Genomic DNA, 21,080 nt, shown 5'->3' with positions numbered 1-21,080 from the left:
AAGGAATAGGTAGGGAGAAAGCAGAAATGGAAGTCACAACTGTTTGGAGGAATCTCAGCTCTGTATTTTTAGATGTCTCTGGCTGTCACAACTGTGAAGAAATCCCAAGCTGAGCTTCTCTAAAGCAGCAGTGTGGGCTTGTAGCAGCAGAGGAGCCTGAAACAATTGCACCAAGAAATATAAACTGCTTCACTCTTCACAGCAAAGATACTCACTGAGACGCTTGAATGCTAATGCTGTTAACTGTTCATGGCCCATCAAAACATAGCAGGAAAGGTATGAGCTTGGTGCTGAGTGCCTTTCTCTTTCGCATTGTCCCTCAGAGATGCCCAGAAGACCGTGCAAAGAAACAGTTTGGTTTTCCAGTGCATATACTGGTGGTAATCCAGATGTTTTGCCATGGGATGAAGCTAAATTGGATGGAAACAACTGAGTCACTTCCAGAAGCAGCTCAGATACATCAGCAGAGTATCTTCACCAGAAGAGATGATCCACAGCAAAGCAACACTGAAAACTTCATCCCAAATGTGTATACTGGTGGCTAAACTGCTTCCCAGCATCCAGGATACAGACTGAGACAGCTTGGTATTGCAGCTGAGTGGTTGATGATCTCCATAAAAGCCTTGGTCGATGGCCCTGCTACAAACTCTGGGTCTTCATGAGGTCAATCTCCCTTTCATTACATGAAAATGGAGTCTACCACACCCAAAGATACAGAGGCATTTGGCCAAAAAAGAGATTGGGTGGTCTCTGCTTTGTTTTCAATGCGATTCCTCATTTTTTCCTTTATTTGTGAGGTTCTCTATTAAACATCCCCATCCTCTACCACTGTCAGTGGTATAAGTCTTCCTAATACAGTGAAAGAATGGGAAAATTGGGCTACAACTAAAGCAGCAACAAGAGAGATAGCCCACTCCCTTGTGTCAGCAGCTATTATGATCTGATACTGCAATGGCAGAAGCTTAGAGAAAAGTTAACTTTTAACACAGAGAAGGCAGTATCTGAAAAGATTAATACTTGTGATGAGTTGCCTCTAGGCAAAATGGAGCTAAGCTAGTACTAGTCAGACCAAAATCTATATAAAAGCCACAAAGATACCATACTTCTAATTTTACAAAAATTAGAACTTGAGGGCAAACGCATTTTTTTTATCACTTTGACTTTTCTTGCAGCAAAGCTTAATATTTTTTATATCTTATTTTATAAGTTTCTGATAATCAGATACAGGTGATCTAATCTGACTTTAAAACAAGTTTTCTCCACCACTATTTTTTAAAATACTTCTTACCTCTTTATAATAAAGTTGTTAACTCTTTATTTTTTCATCCAATTTCTCCACAGTGTAGTCAGGAGAATAACAAAAAAAAGTCAAGAGTCAAGACCCAGACCAACCATTATGAAGAAAGAATGTGGCTTCTTTAGATGGCATAGCACTGAATTGAGTACATACACATCACTCTATACCCCATGCTTATGGCCCACAAGGAATCCATCTAACAGTATATGTAAGCACAGGAGATGTGATGAGACATTTTTCTTCTCATCCATTGCATTAGTAAGGCAACATTGGCAGCTTGGTCAGGTGCTCAGATATCAAAACCATGCTGTGAGTTGGAAAGTGACACAGAAAACTATGTGAGGAACAGAGAAAATGCCTGGTGGAAAAAGAATGGCAGAGTTGAATCTGCTAATCAGAAAGAAGAACTGGAAAGTGATCCAAAGGCAGTCCATCTCTGCAAGGGTACCCCACATGAGCCAGAAAAAACTCTTCACCCTTGTGGAAACAAGCAAAACATGAACCTATGAAAGCTAAAGAGAAGAAATACAAATTAAAAACACAGTAAAACAAACATTTCGAGTACTCTGAGAGTGCTTAATCTCCTAAATAAACTACCCAAGGAAGTGGTGAATTACCCATCATTCAGTGCCTTCAGAGCCACACTCTGCACCTTTCTGGAAACTGCCTCAGAAAAACACAGGGTTTGGGCTCAGTGCAGGGTAAGTGAATGAAATGCAATATGCTATTATGTACAGGAAGTTTGGTGATTTATAGGTCCCTTCTTGCCTTCAGCTCTCTGCATTTAGCTGCTCATAACTAAGGGCCAACACAATGTTGAAATGTATCCTGTTCTTTCTTGTCTTTGTGTATGCACACATGAATGTACAGTCTACAGAAGTATGTTTTTCCATGATGTATTGTGTTATCTCTTTTCAACATAAAATAGAGCATAAAATAGGCCAACTCCACAGGCTCTGGGACCATTCTAGAGCATACTTTCAGGAAAACACATAATCATCCTGAGCCATCGAATTTTCTTCAGAAGCACAAGATTCCCTTGGACAGATATTCCTCTACACACCAGATGCTCTCATTGAATTTCTCCCCTGGAGACACTCAAGGTCAGGCTGAATGGGGCTCTAAGTGACCTGATCAAGCTGTAGGTGTCTCTGTTCATTGCAGCGGAGTTGGATGAAATGTTTTTTAGTGGTCCCCTCCAACTCACACAATCCCATGATTCTAAGGTTTTTAAGCCTCTCTGCTCACAGAATGGCTTGAATTGGAAGAGACCTCAAAGATATATAGTTCCATTCCAGGGCTGTCAACTGCTAGATCAAGCACAAGATCAGGCCTCATCCAACCTGACCTTGAAAACCTACAGGGATGGGGAAGCCTGTGCCAGCACTTTACCATTCTTTCTGTGAAAGGCAGACTACCCTGATTAGGATGCTGATGTTATGCCTCAGTGAAGCTCCTGCAATGCAAGGAGCAGAACAGCTCTAGATGGCAAATTTGGCATTAAGGCAAATCCAGTAGGATCAGCACATTGGTTGACCAACACAATGACCAAAACAAAGTCACTCCTCTATGCCAAAGCTTTCCTCAATGTGCTAAGATGATGAAATCAGTCTGCTGTGCTTCATCCTGATGTAAGGATCTTTCATCCATACAGACCTGTCTTTGGGCCTTATTCTGTTGTCTCTAAGCTTTCTCATCAGTCCCTTTTGATGCACTGCTTTGTTTCACTCAGGTCATTGTGTTTTCTGCTGATGCTACATAGATTTTTTTATTTTCACATCTGTGTTCAGGTTCATGTACTTTCTCAGTCATTTGGAAAATCTTGATCCTTGCCTGCTGTCAGAACTGCTTTGCTCCAACCTACCTGAGGCTCAGCAGGCACTCTCACTGCATCTTACTTAATCAGGTTACCTTTTACCTGCTCAGTACCCAACAGCTCAACCAAACGAACCCTTCTCTCCTCCAAACAAAGACGTTAGGGCCAAACCTAGCCCATACTGATGAACATCAGAGCCTGAACTGAAGCAGACACAAAATCAAATTTGGCATCAGAGATCTACAATCTGGGCTTCAGAGATATTTTTAGGGGACTCGTGGTTAAAACTGGTGCCAATTCTTTTTGTCTTGTTTGAAGGATGTAGCTTTTATGGCAGGACCTCAAACCTGACAGAAGGTGCTTGTCATAGAAGGGAGGAAACTTAGAAATCAAACTATTCAAAATACTTTATCTACCATCTATATTATTAATACAGCATATATCTTTTCAAGGAAAAACTAAGGGTAAAGTGGGAAATTTTTTTAACAAGATTATAGAAATTGTAGGAAATAGAGCTAGAAAGGATCTCAAGTGCCTTGTGAAAACTTTTTCACCTTCAGCTTGTGAGAAAGAGGACAGTGGCCATTGTAAAGACTCTTAAAGAATAAAATATAATTTATCTCAGTTCTCTGCAGTGTTTGACTCCTCCTTCATGTATGCTTTCACTATGAGTTTGAGTAAAAAAATAACCACACATACAACAACAACAAAAAAAATCCAGTAGTAAAAGGAATAGGTGGGGAAATGCTGCAAGTAACAGAAGCAAAGAAGAATCTTTCCTTAAAGAATCCAATGGAGCTTCAGGTCTTCTAAGCCATACCGATAGTGGGCACAACTCAGTGCTGTTGCAGCTTCATTCAGCAGTTGAGGTATTAGAAGAGCTAAAGGGGAGTGTGGGTTTTAGTATAAACAAGGACCTCTTCCACAGGCTTCTTTTTCTTGCTTCCAATTTCATAATTAAGCAGTTAATCCTGCTAACACATTGCTTGTTGCTTTAATTTCAAGCTTGTCTAGCTCTTAAAAAAATACTACAGTAAATCTGACAGGCAGAAAAAAAACCATGCTTTTTCAAAAAAAAAAACCCACAAATTCCCTGAAAAGCAATGACATAAACAAAACCTGATGGAGTGGCTGTGACCCAAAATAGGGGTGTGAATCCCAGAATCCCGTGTTTCCTACCACGCTCCAAAGGTCGTGATACGACCATGGCCAAGGATCAAACAGTGAAGAGGCAACAAATAGCAGCAGGTAAAATTGGTATGAAAACAAAAAAATCTGAAACAGAATTTTTTCTTTGAGATACAGCATGTATTCTACCAGCCGGGATAACTTTATTTTTCTCAAATCTCTTGATTGCTTTTGGGTTATAATGATTTTTTAATTGGTGTTTAGACATATTTATACTCTTAAAGGATCATGATTTTTCAGGATAATTAGCTACTGATTTCCAGAAAGAGAGAATCTATTTACTGAAAAACTGCAGTGGTATCAAAGGGAGAGCTATTTCTTTCACTCTCTGCTCACTTTAGTGTATCAGCAGTCCTCATCAGGACTTGTTTCTGGTGCCTGGAATAGGCTTTGTTGATGTTGGGTGTTCCAAAATGTGAACTTAATTTTCTCAGCATTTATTCTGCATGGGGAATCTTGATATGCTTGAACTCTGCAGCAATCATGGTTGCATACAAGCAGCATAAACATTCCTTAGAAGCAGCACAGACAGAACATTTTTAACTAGCCACAATGCCTTTCAAAAAAGGAGTGTCTAAGTCAATGCTTAACCAGGCTTTGTACTTCCACTTACACAAAATAACTCCAAAGAATGGTAATACAACCCCTCTCTTCTATATGCCGGATAAGTGTTACTTGTCCCTGCCTGTGCCGACCCAATGAATGTTTTGCCAAAGCTCCCACAGTTGGCACTTGAGTCAAAATTATTGTTCTTGATTTTAAACAAGCAATGTTGATCCCAGCACTGCCCAGATGATGAATACCAGATTGGCTGATGTTGGCAGGAACACTGTGGGTCCATCTGCTCCTACCCTTGCTCCAAAAGGTACACCCCATAGCAGGGTTCCTAGGGCCATGTCCAAGCAGTTTTGGAAGATTTCCAAGAAGAACCCACAGCCTTTCTGGGCAAGCTGTGACAGTGTTCTGACACTGACACAGCACAGAAATGCTTCCTGGTGTTCAGAGGGAAACTCTTGTGTTCCTGTCTGTGTCTACTGCCTCTTGTCCTGTGACAAGAATATTTATGGACATAGATGAGATCCCCCTGACCCTCCTCTTCTCCAGGCTGAACAGTCTCAGGTCTCTCACATGAGAGATGCTCCAGTCCCTTCATCATCTTAGTGACATTCTATTGGACTCCCTCCAGTATGTCTGTGTCCCTTTTGTACTGATGTCCCAGCACTGGATCCAGAACTCCAGATATGACCTCCTCAGTACTGAGCAGAAGGGAAGAATTGTTTCTCTTGATCTACTGGTGATACTCTGCCTCATGCAGCTTTGGTTTGTGCATAGTTTTTCTTCTCCCTGGTGCAGCTGATTTAGGTACCATCACCCATAGCTCCCAAAGCAGCCCTATCGCAGTGGATTCCACCCTATTTGCTTCTATCAGCTGAGCCCTTTTCTTCTCATCCACAAAAGGGATGAAATAGCACTCAGAAGTCCACAAGTGCAACTGTGTGCCAACAATGCAACTTGTGGCTACAGCTGGAAGTGAACCATTACCTGGATGAATTTGCATAGTATCTGTCACACATTTACACAGATCTGGGGAAGAAGGCTTGCCTGCATGCTGGGGCTCATTCATCTGAAATAATCTCAAGCCATCATCTGGACCTTTCTGTGCTGGGCTAGGACTGTGACAGCCTCCCTCAGTCACAGCATGCAGATACCAGGCTGGCCTTTGGAAAGCAGCTTACCTTAATGAAGTGGTGTGATTTTCCCGCGTCTTGGCACCCAGATAGCATGCTGGCAAGATGAAAGCCTGTGGAAATGAGTCACTAGTGTTTGCATGAAGTTTTTCTAATTCCTTCTTCTTTTTTGCTACATTTTATCCTGCTTTTCCTTTTTTTTTTTTTTTTTTTCCCTATACTCCCAGCTGCTGCGTATTCTACCACTTGCTACGGAAGAAAACTGTTCAGTGCAGAGATGTTGTAGAATGGGAGCCCAACCTGTTTCATTTTTGTCCAGTTTGCAGCCTTTGTTTAAAATCCCAATAGCAAGTCAGGAGGCACTAAAGACCATCACTGAGACAGAGGTGACACCTTTTCCATTTCTAATTTCTAATTCAATTCCAAAATTGAATACAGAATACATATTCAAGCTGAACCATATCAGAAGATTCTTATTCATTTTCACGACAAACCAAGTGTCTGACTTACATTCTGGTAGCAGTCATTTCTCAAAGCAAATGGTCACTTGAAATCTAATCCAGGAATATTTTTATAGGCTGAGAAGGAAAAGTCTCAGTTTGTACCAGGGGAGGTTGAGGCTGGCTATAAGGAAAAAAATCCTCAGAATGAGTGGTGAGGCATTGGCACAGGCTGCCCAGGGAGGATATGGAGTCACTGTCCCTGAGGGAGTTTGAGAAACATGGAGACGTAGTATTTAGGGAGATGGTTTGGCAGTATTATTGGCAGTAGGTGTACAGTTGGACGAGATGATCTTAGATGTTTTTTCTAATCTTAGTGATTCCATGACTCTATGATTCAGCAGGGATCTCACTGACCCAGGACTCCCACTGGTAACCAATTTGAAAGTGAAACTGGAGAAAATCCCAATGACATATAGAAATTGGTAAATATGGACATAGTGCAACATAGACATCAGCAGTGTTAACTGAGGAAGCCTGGTCTTCTATGGGTCTACAGCTTGCAATGTGGTCTCTTTTGTGCCTTTATCCCAGGGATAAGTGTCTCTCTCATCAATCCATCCTCTGCTCTATTGGAATTTGTCAAAAAATAATCTCCTTGGGGCCACTGCTAAATGTGATTGAAGCTCCACAAGTCAAAAAACCCTGGGGGAGACAGTGACAGATAGATAGATGCACATAGAATACGAGCCCAGAAGCCTTGCTTCAAACTGAAAGCAGGCTGAAAGCTGGTGTAGTTGCATTCAGAGTGGTATCCTGCTAATTTAAATCTACCAGTGAGCATTTCCAAGTGCACCAATCAGCGCCAAAAGAACAGGTTGTTTGCTTATGAAGGGAACGCCTTAACCATTTAGCTCTCAGTTTTGTCGACTGATGGGGAAATGCAGTGCTACGTGGGCAATCAGACTGGGAGATCACAAACACTCCTTCCAGATTTAAAATATGCAGAAGCATGAAAGAGTGTAAAAAATGTAAATTGGAGGAACCAGCTTCTATCTGGATCGAATAAATGAAGGATCATTGAAAGATGACAGGGTTTGTGGGGAAACAGTAGTTAGAGAGTATGCTTACACATATGCTTATAAACTTATATACACTTCTGCTTACAAACAGCGCCAGGAATATTCCCAAGTGCTGGAACTCAGTCCTCTACACTGCTGACTGGTTGGGAGTCCCTGACATCACTCATCCCAGGCCAAGTCCCTTTTCTCAGCTGTGGAGCAGATGTTAGCACGGACCAAAGGCCAGGAGGCAGCTTGGCAGCAGCCTCCCAGTTTAACAGCATGGAGACATCTCAAGCTGACAGAATACCCACATGGAGATGGAGAGATATTTCTGCAGCACCCATCGATGCCAACTGCACAGCAAAAGGAGCACAACTACCTTGAAGAGAATCTGTGCAGCATGGGGCAAGACTGAGGGAGGAGGAATGGGAAGAGGTATTCACGTACAACTCCTTGCTCTTCTGCTTCATTGATCTTTAGAGCTACCCCAAGAAGACCACAGGTCCTACTGGATATCCCAGATTATGCCGAACTGTATTCTGGAAGGAACCCTAGCTATGTGCTGAGCACTCTTCGAGTGCCCTATAACCCCAACTCATTTATAGCATTAGCAATCTGCAATTTTATATTCCGGGACAGGTGAAAAGCCCGATATCCCATCAGCCTCAACACTGGACAACATCACCAGGGCTCTATTGGAAAAAGGACTCAAACTTCTATACACATTTTATTTCAAAGGAGGGAGAATTTTGGAAGAGAGGACAGCACAAACTCTCCAAGCTCTGACATAGTGTCTTCTTCCCAATCTGTTTCCCCACTCCTCGCACCTCATCTATAGTTAGATCCAAACTTCAGGCCTCTTCCCAGTTGCCAAAGGCATATTCCCAACTACTGCTCCAGCCATGTCATGGAGCCACTTTGGTCACTCTGTGTGTGGCTGAGACTACATGAGGTTCAGAGTTGTATATTTGCCTCATCACTGAGAATCAGCTAGACCACCCACCATGTGAACTCCCCTTTCTGGAAGAGAGGAGATCTTCCCTCTTCATCTAACAGCCTCGTGCTCCTGCTCTGAGCTCAGGAACATGGTGGATCAAATTCAGTTTAAAATTCAGATGTCCAAATGTCAAGAAATATCTGTAGGTGTAGATAATATCCAGTTCAAACAGGTGATGAAACTCCTCACAAATATGACTGTTCCGACAAGCTAGATCTCTCTTCTTATTCTATATGTCACTTTCTGCCTGAGGTAGGCTCCAGCCTTCCTGCAGCCATTCCCTGACAACCTCCCTTTCTTCCATGATGCCTCTATCTCATCTCTTCTGCCATGTAGAACTGTTCTTCTGACTGCATCATCCCCATTACTTGTCCTAATTCAGTCTCTAGATATCTCTGATATATCTCCATGTTCTAACTCTATACCTACAGTGATCTAATCTAAAGGGTTCCCAGGAGAAAGAAACACCAAGAGGCTCTTGATTCTCTCTCCTAAGTGAGATCCTTAGTGTGTACTCTGAGTCTCTCTGAATCATACTCATAGAATGGCTTAAGTTGGGAGCAACCTTAAAGGTCATTGAGCTCCAACCTCCTGCCGTGGGCAGGGTTGACAAAACTAGTTCAGGCTGTCTGGAGCCCCTCTGAACAAAAAGAGCTCTTGACTTCCAGCCCAGAGCACCCTTCCTTCTCATGCTCACTTCATTTTCACTTCCTCCCATCAAGAGATGCATCTTTCTTTCGCGTCATAAACTCACCTCACAAGCAGTGTTGCTTAAAAAAGGATACCTAGCAGTGGGTTATTGAAATGGACAGGCAAACTATATCAGTATATCACAGAAAAGGTCACCTGGAAGGATTTAAAAACTGCATGTTCTGGTATCTAATGGGGCATGGATGCACGTATCAAGCTTGTGTTGATTGCCACTCTGGCTGAAATGTGCTGATGGGTACATTTGAAATTCACCTCCACTTTATCTCCTGTAATCTGCCAGGGGAGAACTTTCCTTTCCCTTGGTACATCACGAGAAGAGAGGGAGTTATTTGCTACAAGCAAAAATGCCCTCAACCTTCACAGCCCTATCACTTCTACCAGCAGGAAAATGTTTGCTTTATCCTATTTCACTGCTAATCCACAACATCGATATGCAAAGCCTTCTCAGGTTTAATTGGGATGTATTAACAAATGCTGCCTTTCCCATCCAGTAATCCTTCTCATATCAGCATTTATTTTCAGTCTTTGGCCCGAGGAGGAGAAACTTCACAAATGTTAAGACATTGGGATGTTATAGGTAATATCTATAGGAAAGCATAAGCCACGCATCGATAAGAACACCAGCACATTCTTGTTTTTTTCCTTTTTCTTTATTTATTTATTTACTTAAATGAATGATGAAACCATCAGGAGCTGAAGGACAGATTCCCACACTGCATTTATGTTAAAAAGCCCAATAAGAAGGAGGAACATGATAAGCAGGGTGCATGTAAGGCAGTGCTTGAGTGGTGACGGGAAAACCTTAATCCTTTGCTGAAGGCATTTAAACCACAGGACTGTGTTTCTTCCAAGTTAAATTTGATGTTCCTCTGTAATATCTGTGAGTGCACCTTTGTGAAGCTGTAATACCTCTGCAAAAGTTAATGTTTTATATCCGATTAACTCGAGTGGGTGAGATATGTGATAATGACGGCATGTATTTAAGAAAGACAGGGAAATGTATGGGGTGGGTGCCACCTCCCTCTGCATTTTTAGGAGGGAAATCTGGGAAACAAGGGCTCCACTGTGGTAATTCAGGCTCAGGTACATGAAACCATCTGCAATCCACTTAAGATCTGTTCTCAGTTTCCCCAAATGCCAGATGAAGGGAATGTTTATCCTTAGGATATTGTGGAGATTAATCCATTAATGCTTTTAACTAATTCTCATCTTTTGAAGATATAAATCTTTAACGAGTGCTGGATATTATTAAGTATACAAAAGCAAAAAAGAGTGGAAAAAAAAATCAGTTTATTTTTGAAACAGATTATTGCATCAAATGTTATATAAAACAAACAAAAATTATAAACCATTATTCTCTCTCTGTCTTGAAATGCTATGTAGACTCCTTGCAAACATTGCCTGTACTTTAAAAAGAAAAACAAACATTTCCATCTCTTTTAGACAGTCCTTTCCCTTGACAAGACCAAGGACTTCATAACTCCAGGAGTCATTTTTCACTCTGTCTTTTGAACAATGCTGCTGTGAAAGGAAGTGGCAATCGGTTATCAGTTTGAGTTTCAGTGATGACTTTTCTTCATTCCCAGAGGAATAATTTCTTGCCATCTGCAGAATCAGAATTAAAAGGAAAACAAAGAAAATGATTTCAGGTGATGAAGAGCACAAAGCAATAAGTGACAAAAAAGGAAATGTGTTCAAGTAGAAAACTTTCTCTACATCAAATCTTAACAAAGAAACCTATTTGGAGCAATTCACTGGAATCTGGGTGCTGGAATCTCTTGTCCCTCCTGGACAGCAGCAGATGGCCCTCAGAGAGGAGCTTCTCCAAACTGAAACTGGGCCTGAGGGGCCAGGAGGCTGTTTCCTAAATCAACCCCTTACCCATGATGTGGTACACTGGAAGTGCCATGATTTTCTCTCTTTCAAAAGGCAGTACACAAGTGAAACCTGAACTGCCTGGAGTCAGTGAATTCCAGCAAGCAAAGAAAGGGGTAATTTCTTCTGTGAGAAGGGAAATCTGTTTTTTTCCAAATTTCTCATTCAATCTCCACTTGATGTGGAGTCGTGTTTCCTCTCCAGTATTACTGGGGTTTATTAATAAAGCCTGGCTATTAAGCAGCTGTTGCATTTTACTTCAGAGGTGGCTCCATGTGTGTGGAGAAGAGGATGATCTCCATCTACAGCTCATAAAGAGTTTTATATAAATGTCCATTACCCATGTAATGGCAACAGCCAACAGTTTTATTAGGCAATATAAAAAGATAATGGGGATATAAACTGTAATGCCTCAGGGCAGAAGCCAATCAATGACTGTGTGGAATTATCCAGAAGAAACTTTCTGTTCACAAGTTATTCCCTTATCATGTACTAGGGTATTTCTTGCTTTTCTCCACAAAATATGAGGAAGCACATGCTACAGGCCAGGCTGATGCATCCCACTGGTGTCTGGTTGGGTCAAAGTCTAGCAATTCCTCAATTCCTACTGCACTGCATAAATGAAGTGTCACACTTTGCTAGATCAAATAATTAATCTCCAATGAAGATCAATCCAGGGATTTTTCCACAAAATTTATGCGTACCAGAACAACTCTACAGATTATTATTATTATTTTTTAACATTGAATGAGTTTAGTTCAAGTTATTTCCTTGCTATACCAAGTCTTTCAAATAGCAAAATGAGATAGTGACAAGCTCCTGATTTTCAGATGGTGAGGAAGACCCTGACAGCGTGATGAATTGCAGAATCACAGAATGTTTTCTGTCAGAGAGGACCTTAAAATCATTCTCATAAACCTGCAGCCATGGGCAGAGATATGTCTCCCTAGACCAGATTGCCTAAAGTCCTGTTCCAACATGACTTTGAACACTTCCAATGATGGGGCATCCATAATTCCTCTGGGCAACTTGTTCTAGTGTCTCATCACCCTCGCTATAAAAAATTTATTCCTAGTAAGAATCCAGTAATGTAGAGAGTTACAGTCTCATATTTTGCCTTGGGAGTCTAATAAAACATATTGGGTCTTCCCTGTATCACAATATTGCAGTTCTCATCTTTGGGAGGCACGCATTCCTTCAAATAGCCTTCAGTTTTTCTAACCACCTGCTGAGGTCTCCCCTCGCAGTGTGTGCCTCAAGTGCTTCTACCACTCTTCTCTGGTTTTACTTTCTTATAGTCCCTTGCAGAAGCATCATTCCCCAGGCAGTCCCTAACCTGAGTTCCTCAAGTTCTTCCTCATTTTCTCCAGCTCTCTCCTAAGTGTGCCTGTTAAATCCCAGCTCCTGCATCTCTACACTTGTTCTCCTGTTGTCTTAAGCTCTCTTTTAGTTGGTTCCTTCCGTTTGCCCTTGTCACTTCACTCTAATGAAGTTAATCTCCACAGCTAACTGATGTATTTGAAATAAGCATAGTTTGACAACCTTATTGCATTCATATTACACACCCTTATGTCTCCAGAAACCCTGGGGAATTTACAGAGCAACAGTGGAATGTAAGAAAAGCCTTAAAAATACTTGAAATTTTGCTAGTAGGGAAATAGTTGTATTTTGTCTTAGAATGAAGCCTTTCATTAAGCCTTTCACTTCACTTTGTGAAGTGGCCTCTTGGATATAACACAGAAACCACTGCTACTTTCAGAGAATGTCTTTGCCATGGGTTGCTGCCTCTTCCACCAGTCAACAACAGCCATGATCTCTTCACAGTCTGCTCAAACCGAATAATAGAATCATAGAGACGTTTGAGTTGGAAGGAATCCTTAAGGACAATATAGTCCAATCCCCTTGCAATGAACATGGACACCTACAACTAGAGCAGGTTGTTCAGAGCCCCATCCAACCTAACCTTGAGTGTCTCCATGGATGGGGCATCCACCACCTCTCTGGGCAACCCGTTCCAGTGCCTCACCACCCTCAGTGTAAAAAGTGTTTTCCTTATATCCAGTCTAAATCTCCCCTCTTTTAGTTTGAAATCATTTTCCCTTGTCCTTTCACAACAGATGCTGCTAAAGTGTCTGTCCCCTTCTTTCTTACGGTTCCCATTTGGATACTGAAACACCTTTCTGTCTGAGAAGGGGCTGGTGAGAGAAGAGGGGATATCTCTGTTGGATGTAGTGAAAGAGCCTTGATTTGTGATGTTTCTAGATAAATGAGTTATATATGTGTCGGAGGTTGCATTGTTGAGGTATATTTGGGTGTGGAAAAAGAAGAGTTTCTGCTTTGAGTGGTTTGTGATACAGATAGTCTTGCAGCATTGCTTCTGATATATGTTTGGGTGTGGATTATTTTCCAGGGAAATTCAGAGACAAAAGATTGATCCCACTGAAGTCTAGTAGGGTAGGACTGAAAGCAAAATCTTTTCAGCCTATCTTTCACTAGGTTTAAATCATGCACATCAACCTACTGAGAATCTCTGGGTTTCAGTGCTGTGCTCCCTCTGAGTTTGCAGCTTGGTTTGCTAAGGAAATGACTTGTTCAGTCACACCACATGTGAGTCTTTGTCAGTCAGCCTGCTTTTAAAACTTTTGAATCTCTGTTCAGAAGTCCAGGGATCTCAAAGATATTAAATTCCTATAAGACTTAAAATTATATGGTGGATGCCCTGTCTTTGGAGACACTCAAGGTCAGGTTAGATGAGGCTCTGAGTGCCTGATGGAGCTGTAGGTGTCCCTGGTCTTTGTAGAGGAGATGGAATAGATGGCTTTTAATTGTTCCTTTCAACTCAAACGATTCTGTAATGATTCTATGATTCTATGAAACTACTAGTTACCAATGAAATTCAGTCTACAAAGAGATACTATCACTTTTCTAAAGTGGAAAACATCTCAATTTGCATCTTAATAGAAACTAGAGAACCCATTTCTGCTCTTGTCGCCCTAGGATAAGTGTTGTACTGAGGCTTAGTTGCACAGATGGAAGGAAATGATACAGCTTCTTGATTTTCAGTTGGTATAGAACAGACAAAAATTAATCAGATCTTTTCCTAGTTGTTGCAAATTGTCCCACAAAGCTTGCACCATCTATAAATAGGCATTTATCAACATCCTCTGTCCTTCTTGTTCCTTGAATCTCCCTTTAGCCCCTACACAGAGACTAATCTGGGTACGTAATTGGCAGAGACGGTAACATTTGTAGCTATCTCCAGGAAAATGCAGAAAGGGTAGCAATAAATACATGCTTTCTAAACCTGGACCTTTTGATTTCTAGGGTCCATCTGGTGCACTGAGAAGCTGCGAGGCAGCAGGCACACAACAGGTACCAGCACTCACAGTACAGTGACACATCAGTCTGACAGAGCTGTAATTATCTTAGAATGAATGATAGAATGATAGAATGATAGAATCATAGAATGGCTTGGGTTGGAAAGGACTCCAAGGATCATTAAGTTCCAACCCCTTGCCACAGGCAGGGCCACCAATGTCCAGATCCAGTACTATATTGATAGAATTTTGTCATTTTTTGTCCTTCCATCCTGCATGGTCTTTCGTACTCCTGTTTTTGTCCTATTAGATAGTTGATCATTCTCATCTGCCTTCACTGAAGCCTTCACTGAAGCCAATCACCACTGGCACACTGGAGATTTTTATTTGACCAGAGTTTGATCATAGAGGTTCTTTCCAACCTTAAGGATTCCATGATTCTGTGATTCTCACTTTCCAACATTGCTATTTGTTACTTCATCTCACTGAGTGGGAAAGACTCAGCTGGAAGCAGAGGTCACAGCATGCAAAGCCAACAGCAGAATCGTGAGCTGCAGCTGCCAACTTGTCATTGATATGACCACTATCAAAAAGGGAGAATAACAGTGCTATCAAATAGGACCCAACTTTGTGTCTCAAACTGTTTATTCCCAAGAAGTCTTTCAGGAATGACAAGCTTTTAATCCTGCAACAAAATTCAGAGCTGATGCCAACAGCAGAAAGTGGAACTGTGATGAAAGTTGAGCTAGAATGGCTTGGCATGGCAACTGAAAATAATCTCACCTCGTGTAAGATGACAGCTATGGCATGAAACCACAGGCATGTAAGCATTCACAAATACATTTATTTATTTATTTATTTATTTATTTTTGAAAACCAGGTACCATGAAAGGATACAACAGCAGAAGAACTTGCAAGCTCAAATAAATATGATCATTCCTTCCTGCTGCACTGTTACGTGTAGCCAAGCGACGCCTTCCACTCAGCTAAAACTCAGGGGTTGCTAAGAGCATTATGCTTTCCCCCTATTTTCCGTGGCTTACAGTACAGCTGGTAAATTTTTTCTCTGGATAGAAACTTGATTTATAAAGTCTCTCATCCTAAAACAGGAAATTAGTATTTCATCCCCATAAATGTAAGAGGATTTTTTTTTGGCTTTCATGTTCCACAAGATCTGTTTTTGTTTCCGACAGAGGGTCCAATCCAACTGCCATCAAATCTGTAGAGATTCCCACTCAGCTGGGCTTGGCTCATGCCCTACGGCAGTGCTACAGAAACAGACAACACCTAATGAAATCATGTGGTGTAAAGGAGCAGGGAATCCCAGGCTAAATCCCCATCCCACAAACAGCCATGCCTCAGCTTAAGATGTGCATTAAATAAAAAGCTCCTCGTGTCTATCAAGTTAAGCACATGCTTAAATGTTTCTTGGAGCCAGTGCTTGGTACAACAAATAGAAAAAGCTATGTAAAACTGTTGTGGGTATGATCAGTCCTTTCCTTATGCTGTACAATATCCTGAATCCTTAGGGATCTCCATTGTATGTTTGAAGAACTGTTCATGATTTTTATACCATCAAGTTGCTTTCATTTTATTTTTCCTTGTGTATAAAGTAAGAGCACTTTGAGCGCTGTGTTCAGTTTTGGGCCCCTCACTACACTATTGAGGCACTGGAGTGTGTCCAGAGAAGGGCAACAAGGCTGTGAGGAATCTGGAGCACAAGTCTTATGTAGAGTGGCTGAGGGAACTGGGGTTGTTCAGTATGGAGAAGAGGGGGCTCAAGGGAGACCTTATCAATCTCTGCAACTGCCTGACAGGAGGCTGTAAGGTGGGGGTTGGCCTCTTCTCCCAGGTAACAGCTATAGCAGAAGAGGGGACAGCTTCAAGTTGCATCAAGGGAGGTTCAGGTTGGATATTAGGAAAAATTTCTTCTCAGAAGACTGGTACAGGCTGCCCAGGGAGGTGGTGGAATCACCATCCATGGAGGTGTTCAAGAGCCATGGAGATGTGGCACTGAGGGACTTAGTGTGTGAGCATGGTGGAGACGGACTGATGGTTGGACCAGATGATTTTGGAAGTCTTTTCCAATCTTAATTATTCTGTTTCTATAGTATTTCTGCTGCATCTTCCCACTTACCTCAGAAGTTCTAAGGAGGAACGTCACAGCTATTTAGCTCATCTTGTTATTAAAAATACAGGATCTCGGCCAAATACTTACAATGTAATTCAATGTAAAATATATAACAATATGTATTTTTATTTGTCTAAAGGCAGGAGACAGGCCAAAAGTATTTCTGTTTCTTGTATCACAGATTACTCATGATTTCAATAGTCTCACAAGATACAGATGGCAGAATAAGGAATTAAACTACAATTCAGCCAATAGCTTGATGAAAAAAAAAATCATTTCTTATGTTCCCTAACAACTCTCTCCGAATTTAGTTTTTCAAAATGTGAAATTTCATTCTAGGGGGTTAAGGTGCAGATCACGGGCTACCTGGAAGCTCAGTGGCAGAGCAGTGAAAGGAAAATGAAATTTCTGGCTGATATTAAGGCAGACTCTCAGAGAAAAAAAAAATAAGCCACAAAACCTTGCTCTTAATAATGAAAGTTACTACCACAAGCTGACCCCATCCTCCACAAACTCATTGCATCCTTGGGATGGGAGGAACTGTAGGCAGTGCAGCTCAGCTAATTCCCACTATGCGGAATGACCTCACTTGTGTGGGCTTGAGTCAAAACTCTAACATGCATCTGCTGGAAGTGCTAATAGTGTGATGCTGTAAGGCATCATCTGGCATAATAGGAGAGAAATGCTTCAGCACAACCTGTCAACATGGATTTGGTGATGTGTGATCTCACTGTAGTCTTTGAACAAGATGGAGAGACCCTGTAACAGCTAACTGTGATGTTTTCTGCACAAACAGGAGGTCCTGTTGAGCAGCATCACCAGCTAGAGCTGAGCTGTGTGCCATACCCATCCTTCTCGCTCAGGACTACAGATCTTCCTGCAGAGCTGGGCCATGCAACGCCCTTGAATAACATTTGTGCAAGAATTGAGGAAACATGAGGAATGGCCTCAAAGCAAATTTCTGGCTTCGTCACCACCAAGCTTTCCTGCGCTGCCACATCACGTTTCTGCAGAAGTGCATAAGCACTGTCACAACCTGTTATCTTCCTTAGGTCTGCGCCAGCGTTACTCACTACCAAGGGACATGAAAGGAGAAAAAACAACGCAAGGAATTTGTACAGAAGCCCTTGGTACGACCAGGAGAATCAGATAATCAGATAGAAACCCATCTGCAGGACACAAGATAGGTTCCTGACTGTGTTTGTGTTCACATCAGCCCCGAGGCACTTCTGATTTGGGAGATTCCTTCTCTGAGATAAACTAAAGACTCCGAGCAAGAGGCACCATGGTATCTTGTTCCTAATGACGGACCTGCAGACCATGGAGTTTGCTAAAAGTGACTTATTTTTATACCACTGGGATGACATTTCAAATAATTATTTTAATTATGGTAAAACACAGTTCAGTGAAGCAGTTAAGCACATTTCTAAGGCTAACATTCAGTATTTAAGTCCTTTCTTCACCAATGCTCTGCTGAAATGATTTGTGAAACGTCAGCCCGTGAAGAGTAGTTTCACAAAAAGTCACTTTGGAATGTTCTCTTCCCCCCCCCAGCCCCCCTTTTGATTATTTCAATAAACAGTCACATCCAAAGTTCAAATTTCAGTTCAGTGCAGTGAATATTTCTATGACGTGCTCATATGTAGTTCTTTCACTTCCAAGAGGACTTCTTTTGCTACCCAGAGCTTTTGCTGGTGGCAGGACCAGAACAGCAATCATAGCCCATATAATGTTTTTTCCTTGTTGATAGTTGTTGCCCTATGAGAAGAAAGCAATTCCCAGATAATGAGCAACCTCTCATCCAGTATCTTGAATCAAGTTTTGGATCAAGGAGCCAGTGAGTTATAGCTGATTACCTTTTCAGTGTAACTCATACAACTGCCCTGGGGGAAAGCTTGCATTAGGACAACATTTTCAATATGCAAATAGTTTGATACCTTGAAAAATAGCAGTGTTGCTAACATTTGGCCCGGTGAAGGAAAAAGTGCATTAATTTGCTCAGGCAACTGACTCTAAAACAGTGTATAAATAGCCCTTTGCATTAATTCAAAGTGAAATGTCAGTGTTTCATAATTTATGATAGTATGCTGAGATTCAGCTTCAATAGCTCACTATGGGTTCAGTTAGCATCAGGTCTAAAGCCTGCCCTCCTGTCTCCTAAACCTTGAGTCTTTGGGGGAACTTTTTCTTTCTGCTTGGATTTATTTTTATTTACATTAACTGAATTATTTATGACAATTTCAATGTAAATTACTGAGTTAAGAAAAAGTGAAACACTCCGTTGCCATCGTGGTTTACTCACATCCTTTTGAATCTGATCATCTTGGCGTGGAAATGAGAAGAGATTTTTCTTGCGACTCAGGATGTGGGAACCTAAAAGCTGCTTCCTGGACTGGTTCTGAAGAGCATGATGGCATTATTAATCAGACATGATAGTGATATGCTTCCAACAGTCATTTAAAGCTATTTATCGTTTTAAAAAATAAAGCAGGTTTTGGAGTTTGACCTCAACTTGTTAACCTATTTGGGGCATCTCAGCCATCCTGCTCCACAGTGGTGTAACTTCACTGAATCTTACAGATAAGGAAATACAAAATGGTGGCATGGGAGCCAACATCATTCCTTCTGCTCCCGTTATTCCTCAAGCATAAGCTGTGAACCACTCACTCCTTGAGAAAAAACATGGAGCAACACGTGTGAAATGGTCTTGCTAATCAATAGAGCTCGCTCCCTACTGGAAGAAGCATAAGCAGAACAGACATCATTACCATACTGGTAGGACTGATTAATAAGGAAAACTGCATTAACTACTTCTACTAATACCCATTAGCAATTACACATCGTAATATTCACTAAATGCATGTGTAAATAGTGCTCCTAAGTGACAGGGAAGGGTGCCTGAAGGATGCAACGTGATGTTAGCATTGTTTTCTGCTTGCGTGGGTTTTGTACTGCAAGAACAATCTCTGCACTGGGTAAGAAAATCAGTTGGAGGGAGTCAGGATAGGAGAAGGACCTTGGGAAGGCACCATTAGTGCTAGCTGAGAGTGCCTTTTGTCCCGTGATAAGGATTGGTGCTATGGGGCTTTCCAAGTAATGTAGTTTACATTTTGGATGTGACCATTCAGCTATGAGTTCAGTGAAAAATTTTAATGCAATAGCACCCAACAACCCCAAAATACTACTCCAAAGATGATTCTGTGTGTAATCTGTGTTTGCTGGACTCTATGTGCAATTACTGAGCATTATTTTTAGCCTGGGTTTCAGGAGAGTTATGTTCAGCTCTTGGCTCTGCCACAGACTTCCTACATGACCTTGGGCAAATCAGTTTCTTTCTCAGCACCATCTGCAGCATTATACATTTTCCTCCCACTCTGAATTTGTCTCGCCAAAGTGGATTCGGAGCTTTTTGGAGCAGGACATTCCCTCACTGCATTCTGTTAGCAACTGACATGATGAGACACTGATGCTTTCTTATGACTTCCAGGTAGTTTGTAACTGCAACTGGGAGGAACCCAACAAAAAGGTGACTTTTGTGAACAATAGAATCACAGAATCATGGAATCATTAAGGTTGGAAAAGACCACTAAGACCACTAAGATCACCATGCCATGTCCAACCCCAACCTACTCCCACCATGCCCACTCATCACGTCCCTCAGTGCCACATCTCCATGGTTCTTGAACATATCTAATATCCAAACTGAACCCCCTCTGGTGCAACTTGAGGCAATTCCCTCTCATCCTATTGCTGCTACCTGGGAGAAGAGGCCGAGCCCCACCTCACCACAACCTCCTGTCAGGGAGTAGTAGAAAGCAATAATGTCAAATCATTAACTCTTCTGTATGTTTTGGACAAAGCTGAAATCTGTCATACTCTTCCACTGCAGAACATTAGCACTTTTAATTTTGGCTGGTAAATTTTATGAATGGTTTTCGCATATATGTTTTTGTTGTTCTCTTTTTTCCGGTGCAGACCATGCACTCCTGATTTGAGATTATCATCTACTTGTCAGTGCAGAGGGGCTGGTTGGTCGGCTTTTGCTCAGTTATTTTGTAACCTACACACTAAATCACAGCATGGAGCTGCTAAGGATGAGGCACTGCCCAAGGGGACTGCTCACCTGTACGTGGGTTTGATGGCTGTGAAGGGAGGCATGGACACGAGAGCAGATTGGAGAGCCAAAGGAATTAGCAGTAATTCAGTGCTCTTGCAGAGGAAGGGAGAGCTGAGTCCACTGTGGAGGAGGAGAATAAGGGAAAGAGGAGGAAGGGAAAGGTAAAGGGAGAGGAAAAGTGAGAGGAAAAGAGGGAGGGAAAAGGGGAAGAGAAAAGGAAAGTGAAAGGGAGAGGGAGAGGAAAAAAAAGGAAAAGGAAAAGAAGAGGAAAAGGGAGGAAAAAAAAGAAGTGGAAAAGGGAAAGGATGCAGCTGCACTGTCTGTATTTCTCTCCTCACTGAAAAGCTCCTGTAAACCGGAGTCTGGACTCCAGAAGGAAAGAGCTGGTGATGACACAGGCGCTTATCACAACATTCTAATAAAAGAGGCAGAACTGTAA

This window comes from Meleagris gallopavo, chromosome 1 (assembly GCF_000146605.3).
Source record: "Meleagris gallopavo isolate NT-WF06-2002-E0010 breed Aviagen turkey brand Nicholas breeding stock chromosome 1, Turkey_5.1, whole genome shotgun sequence".
Taxonomy (NCBI): Eukaryota; Metazoa; Chordata; class Aves; order Galliformes; family Phasianidae; genus Meleagris; species Meleagris gallopavo.
Note: the sequence above shows the minus strand (reverse complement) of the source record.